Below are 6,900 nucleotides of genomic sequence, written 5' to 3'. Positions count from 1 at the left end.
GGGCGACTGGTTAGGGCACCCTACCAGGCCATCTGGGCGCTGTGTCGTCCCGGGTTATCTGGTCGACTGGCTGCGTGACCAGATGTCCTTGATTCCAGCCGAGGGTCCGGGGTCGCTCTCCCCGGCCTGGCAAGGGTCCGGAAGCTGGGACCGGGCCGAGGGCTTGAGCTTTGTCCGGCGGGCCCCGGGGTGCGTGAGACCCCCGTCCTGCAAACTATCGTAGTGTCCGGGCGCTGGTTACTGGGGGTCCATCAGGGCCCGGGGAGGCTCTCCCCGGCCTGGCTAGGGTTCGGAAGCTGGGACAGGGCCCGGGTCTCGAGCTCCGTCCAGCAGGCCACGGGTGTGGCAGCCAGCCAAGGGTCCCAGCGCTGGGGATGGGGGTCCATCAGGGCCTGGGGAGGCTCTCCCCGGCATTTCTAGGGTTCGGAAGCTGGGACAGGGCCCGGGTCTTGAGTTCCGTCTGGTGGGCCCCGGGGTGCGGGAGCCCCCCCGTCCTGCAAGCCAGCCAATGGTCCGGGCGCTTGGGACGGGGGTCCACCGGGGCCCAGGGAGGCTCTCACCGGCCTGGCTAGGGTTCGGAAGCTGGGACCGGACACAAGGCTTGAGCTCTGTCCGGCGCCCCCCATCCTGCAAGCCATCGGAGAGTCCGGGCGCTGGGGACGGGGGTCCACCGGGGCCCGGGGAGGATCTCCCTGGCCTGGCTAGGGTTCGGAAGCTGGGACCGGGCCCGGGGCTTGAGCTCCGTCTGGCGGGCCCGGGCTTTTGTGAGCCCTCCGTCCTGCAAGCCAGCCGAGGGTCTGGGCACTAGGGACGGGGGTCCACCGGGGCCCGGGGAGGCTCTCCCCGGCCTGACTAGGGTTCAGAAGCTGGGACCGGGCCCAGGGCTTGAGCTCCATCCGGCAGGCCCCGGGGTGCGTGAGCCCCCTGTCCTGCAAGCCATCGGAGGGTCCAGGCACTGGGGACAGGGGTCAACCGGGGCCCGGGCTGGCTCTCGCTTGTTTGGTTGGGGTCAGAAGCTGGGACCGGGGCTTGCGCTCCGTCCGGTGGGCCCCGGGGTGCGTGAGCCCCCCGTCCTGCAAGCCATCGGAGGGTCCGGGCGCTGGGGACGGGGGTTCACCGGGCCTGGGGAGGCTCTCCCGGCCTGGCTAGGGTTCAGAAGTTGGGACCCTACCATGAGCACTGCAGCGCCACGCCCACCCCCTAGCCCCCCCCGCAGTGGAATTCGCACCGCAGCAAAGGGGATAGTTGCTTGCCTCCCTCTACTACGTTCTTTCTGGCCCCCCACCCACCTCGCACCCCCTCCCGCATTCTTGCTTACCCCATTTTCAGAAGGCTCATTGAGGCGGCAGCCTGTTAGCAAACCTAGCAGCAGCTCTTCCATATTGGGCTCAAATGATAAGGCTGACAAGCACTACCTCTTCAGGAGGCACACTTTTTCTAGTTTTGTATATTATTGCTTGGGGGAGGCCCAGCCAGTGCAGTAAAAAAAGAACCATTCACGGCGAAGACCTTTGTACATGGATGCAGCAGCAAGAAGCTGTTGTGGTGTTTTAACATATGTATTATCCAGCTAATGTATTCACAGGGCTTCCATTTCAGTGCTAGGTTTCTGTCACCAAACCGGTTTTACTCCATACTTACCCGTAACAGAAGCTCTATGTATAAGATTACAATAAGTGTGTAGGCAGCCTGGATTTCAAACTATTGCTCATGCTATTGTCTCTATGGGGGATGTATGCTACACAAGATCCAAAATTGTTAAATTACTACCTGTGCATGCTTGTGGATTCTCTCCCATCTGGTACCTCACTGATGTGTACCCTAGTTCATGTATTTTAATTGTTACATGCGAAGACCACGTAGCGCCCCTCTATTAGCCTAGTGGCGTGCTGTTCCCAGAGGCTGTGTGCCTAAGATTACAGTTTATTTATGCAGGCAGCCTGGATGTGAATGTTTAGCTCTGGATACTGTGTTTTCTGGAGGTAATAGGTTCTGGTAAGTTCAAGTTAATGTGTTTTCTGGATAATAATTATGTATTTTTCTATAGCACGTTATTCCACTTTTTCGCAATTAATAAGCCCGGTAAATAACAGATAATAATGGATGAGGCTTTGTTGGTACATTTTTTCGAGACTCAGATGTGAACAGTGTGGACTAAGGGCGTCGTTCTTCGATTCCTTATTGAAGATATCCTTTTGCTTAATATATTTTAAGGGGAAACCGAGATAGTGCTGTGAGCAAATGACATCCCTTTGTACGTGAACAAAACAAGAAGCTGACAGAGGGCCTCATTTACAAGGACCCTAGAGGCACTCTTGCACCATGGGAGCGTCACTTTTTTGACACTCCAGTGGCACAATGTACCACGACATATTCACACAGCCACCCATTTTCATGGCCTTGAAAATATGTGCACCTTTCACACTGAACACTGCATACCAGGGGCGTTCCATAGGTGTTGCTGTGGGTGTTCCCACGTAACACCAATGAAATCTGAAGCATTCCCAGATTCACGAGGAATCATAAACCTGAGAATGCGTCAGATTCTAACGCCACACCAGGGGTGGCGTTAGGGAGGCAAAACAAGGAGAAATGTTTTTATTTCTCCTCGTTTTTTTCCTCTTTTTAGGTGGGCTGCATTGTGCACACATATAGAAAGTGGAAAACACCTCTCGTAATTGTTTTTGTGGAGGAAGGTGTCCCTTCCTGCACAAAATCAATCAGCACCCTTGCACCATGGAGCAAGGGTGCCTGCGTTGGCGCAAGGCTGCCCATTGTGCACCAGCACAGGGAAAAAGGACAGGAATGCGCAGTATCTCATAGATATGGCACATTCCAGCCCTTTTCTTTTGATGCAGGGCAGCGCAGCATGATTCCTGCGCCAAAACCTCGTAAATGAGGAGCAAAATATTTTCATTTATGGGTACAGCTTATTTCTTCATTGAGGAAACACATGTGCCTTTTGGATGTGGTTCACCGAGCGCATATTACAGTACATCTCGATATTTGTCTCAAACAAATGTTGCTGTGCCCCCAACTTCAGTCTGTGTGCAGGCAGACGGGATTTGACTGTATGGTTCCAGCTAAAGTCTTTTATGGTGGAAAATAGGCGCTAGTATGTTTGTGTCATGCTCCGTGTTTTCTTATATTTGACCCACAAAGAGGGGGAGTGTCCAAGAATACAATTAAATTCCTTCATATCTTTATGGTCGGAGTTGCACTAAATAAAAAAAACACACATAAATAATATTGGAGAATTGTACATTATTATTTCATTATCATATATGGAAGCCTGGCCTTTTCCGGTTCCGGGCCGCTGCGTGGTGTTCTTGATGTGTGCACACTGCTCCTGTAAAGATGGGAGAAGTGGAAAAAGTTGTGCCGGGGGGGTCCGCTGTTGTCGCTGGAACCGGGGCGCCAGAAGGAATTCCAGCAGCGCGTGCGGGGTGTGAAGCAGCGGAGTGAGGTGAGAACACGGAAGCATAAGATGCAGCGCTGAAGGACGGGGACTGCAGAGATCTAGGATCATGAGCTCTCGGAGCAGGGTATACGTCCAGGGCAGTAAGGAAGGTGTGGACGTCATGCGTTCAAGAATGAGTTGAGAGTAGTCCTGGAAGCAAGCCAAAAAGCATTTTGAAGAACTGTGACCATAGAGACCGCTTCTGAAGTATAGTATAAGTCAAGAAAAACGAGAAGCTTACTCCTGGTGTCATTTACTTGGGGCATATTCCCAGGGGACTTTTTGAGCCACAACTCAAAGGTTACTTCAGCCAATTTGGAAATGTCACAAGAATTCGACTTTCGAGAAGCAAAAAGACTGGAGGCAGTAAAGGATATGCTTTTGTGGAATTTGAGTGTGACGAAGTTGCCAAGATAGTTGCCGAAACCATGAACAACTACCTTTTCTGTGAAAGACACTTGAAATGCGAATTTATCCCTCCTGAAAAAGTCCATGAAAACCTTTTTAAAGGCTGTAGCAGAACCTTTAAGAAACCATGATCGTACCCTGCAGTGGCCAGGTACAACAAGAAGCGGACCGTCGAGCAGAAAGAAAAAATGACCAAACGGCTGCTAGCAAAAGAAAGGATGCTACGGAAAAGACTTGCTGCAAAAGGAATAGACTATGATTTTCCAGGATTTGCCTCCCAAATTCCAATACAAAAAAAGATCGCTATGGACGTAACCGCTGATCTCAACTTGACAGTGAACAGCCAGGACCTCACACCTGTCTGCACGCCTTCAGTCCTGGAGCGTCGGAAGTCTATGAGGATGCCAAATGATGATGGCGATGATGAAATTATCCTTAAGGTACCACACAGTGCAAAGAAAAATAAAAAGCAGACACCCCGGGCACAAAAAAGGACATGCCCTGAAGACGATGGCAAGGCAGAAACTGCTACCAATCTTTCAACCCCAAAAAGGGTGGCTTTGGACGATGAAGGAGGTGAGGAGAATGTCCAAAAGAGTGTTAAGAAGCAAACTCCGAAAAAATTGATTTCAACGGAGAACAATGATAAACAAATTATCCGGGATCAGTCTACTAGTAAGAAGAGTGCTAAAAAACAAACCCCTAAAAGAAAGCAATTGGAGTCCAATCAAGAGATCAATATTCCCACCAGTGCAAAGAGTGCTAAAAAACAAACACTGAAAGGAATAAATACAAAGGATAATGCAGAGACTGTCCAGAACGAGCCAGTCAGTACACAGAGTGCTAAAAAACAAACTCCGAAAAGAATAGCGTCCGAAAATCAGGAGGATGGTCTTGTTGGTGTATCACTCAATTTAAAGACACCCAAATCACATCAGAAAAAGACACCTAAGAACACTGGTCAAGATGAACGAAATATAGTCAGCCTACCAGCTAGTGCAAAATCTGCCTTCGAGACATCCAATACACCTAATCAACTTCCGCTTCATGTCACAAAAAATAAGTCTCCCCTTGTAAAGAGCCATAAAAAGAACCTCACTCCTAAAACTCCAAAAATGACTTCTAACAGTAGTGAGATCAGTGAACAACGTCTGCTTTCTAGTGCTAAAAAACAGGCACTAAAAAGAATGACGCCAAAGAAAATCAAGATGCATGCTGAGTAACAGCTCAATCCCAGCCGTCTTTTAATATTACAGGAAACTCGGCCAGATCTGAACTGCTGGATTAGTCCAGAATAGTTTCTTTAACAAATTTCACTGATATGCAGTATCTAGGCAATGCTGCTCTTTAAAAACTCCACCAGAAAATATTTGTTTTCAATCCGAATTGTGGGGAGTGTGCTGAAGACCATGTATTTTTCATCAAAGCAACTAGGAGTCAAGTTAATTCTGATGTGGCTCTCGTTTGGGGCAAGTTATGATGACTATTCTAACTTTTTTCAGAGCTTAGTGTATAAGTGTCATCATTCTCTATTCAAGAATCCCTTCCCTTCTACCAACACATTCTTCGAAATCTAGTTCTTTCCACCCCAAAAACTGCCTTATTTACTTCAGTAAAGGAGGACTACTTGAAGTCTACTTTGTGTGCCCTTCTCTTCTTGATTTTTCAGAATATTGAGAAATAGCTAGAGAACCTACAGTTGAGAACCAGTGGTCCCTGGAGTACTTGGGCCATATGAGCTATGCTATCCTAGAGTTCGTCCCTTTTTGAATTTTCACCATGCTTAGTTTATGGCAACATTAAAACAGTCTTTCAGAAGTGCTTCTAGTCCCTTCTGTTCTGAAAGTACCACTATTGGGTAAATCTGGTAGAAATGATTTCATAATGTTTCGCATGGGTGCTTTTTATACATTGTATACAGAGAAAGGAAATGCATCACCAGTAATCTGTGCTAGATATTATGCATTCCACCCCACAAATTAAGCTTGCGTTTCCAGGAATTGATTTTTCAGTGGCTAGAATTCAAACATGTGTCACCATAAAAGTGTAATATTCTATCTAAATAAATTCTGACTTTCACTGAAAAAATAAATAAATAAATAAATAAATAAATAAATATATATATATGGAAGCCTGAAGTGCATTTGTGAAAGCTGTGTCTAATGCCCTTTTCACAGTTTAGTTATAACCCTCAGCTTATCTGTAATGAATACAATTCTCCCCATGCAAGAGCTACTGTTTTTTTTTAATGTTTTGTTTAGCTATTTTGTACAGTAGGACATGGCTAAACATAACTTTGAAAAAGCCAGTAGCTCTTGCATAGGCGAGACCTATTGGCTTTGCCAGTGCTTGTTGTTTAGAAGTATGTGCTTCTTTGGATGCATTATCCGGTTGTAAAGACAATGGGCTATTCGGTAATAGCCCTTGCACATTCAATTGTTTTACTTAGCTGTAATGTTAACTGCTGGATTTATAGTTTTTTGTTCATAGAGTAAAGGCATGGGCGTACAAAGGCTTTCTTTAAAATGGAACCAACAACTGTCCCTTTGCTAAAGTATCTACTATGCAATATTTTGTTGTGTATGCCTTTTAAGTTCCCCACTTACAATACAAACTCCATCTTCTTATTTGTTTTTATTCCACTCACTTTTTCTTGTTGCATTTTAATTCTGCTAATGAAGTCTGTTCAGCAAAGAGACCGTATTACTAGATTCCATATTCCTGTAGCCCAAAATGTTGCTTCATTATAAGATTTTCTTTCTAACACAGCAGAGGAGAGGGGTGTGGGCATGACATACAAAGTAACACAACAATTACCAAACACTTTCCCTTGTCTTTGCCAAGGCTTGCTCAGCTATCCGTTCGGTTTGAAATAGGATCCCGCAGCCCACATGTGCGCGCCAAATTACTGTCTTTCCCATGACCTTTTGTCAGGTTTGTCCTGCGGGTGTTGTTCTGGCTGACACCATGAACACAGTTCACACAACACTTGATAGCATCACTATGCTCTGACAGAAATAGCTGAGGAAAGA

At 47.2% G+C, this 6,900-nt stretch overlaps 1 pseudogene across 1 annotated transcript; it reads left to right on the top strand.

The window, feature by feature from the left end:
* The first annotated feature begins 3,342 nt into the window (after positions 1-3,342).
* On the top strand, positions 3,343-5,333 carry LOC146797996 (MKI67 FHA domain-interacting nucleolar phosphoprotein-like; annotated as a pseudogene). Its single transcript, XR_014968581.1, has 2 exons — positions 3,343-3,466; positions 3,685-5,333. The product of XR_014968581.1 is annotated as an MKI67 FHA domain-interacting nucleolar phosphoprotein-like (transcript).
* Positions 5,334-6,900: the final 1,567 nt, after the last annotated feature.

This window comes from Triturus cristatus, chromosome 9 (genome assembly GCF_964204655.1).
Source record: "Triturus cristatus chromosome 9, aTriCri1.1, whole genome shotgun sequence".
Lineage (NCBI taxonomy): Eukaryota > Metazoa > Chordata > Amphibia > Caudata > Salamandridae > Triturus > Triturus cristatus.
This window is presented reverse-complemented; position numbering and strand designations above follow the sequence as displayed.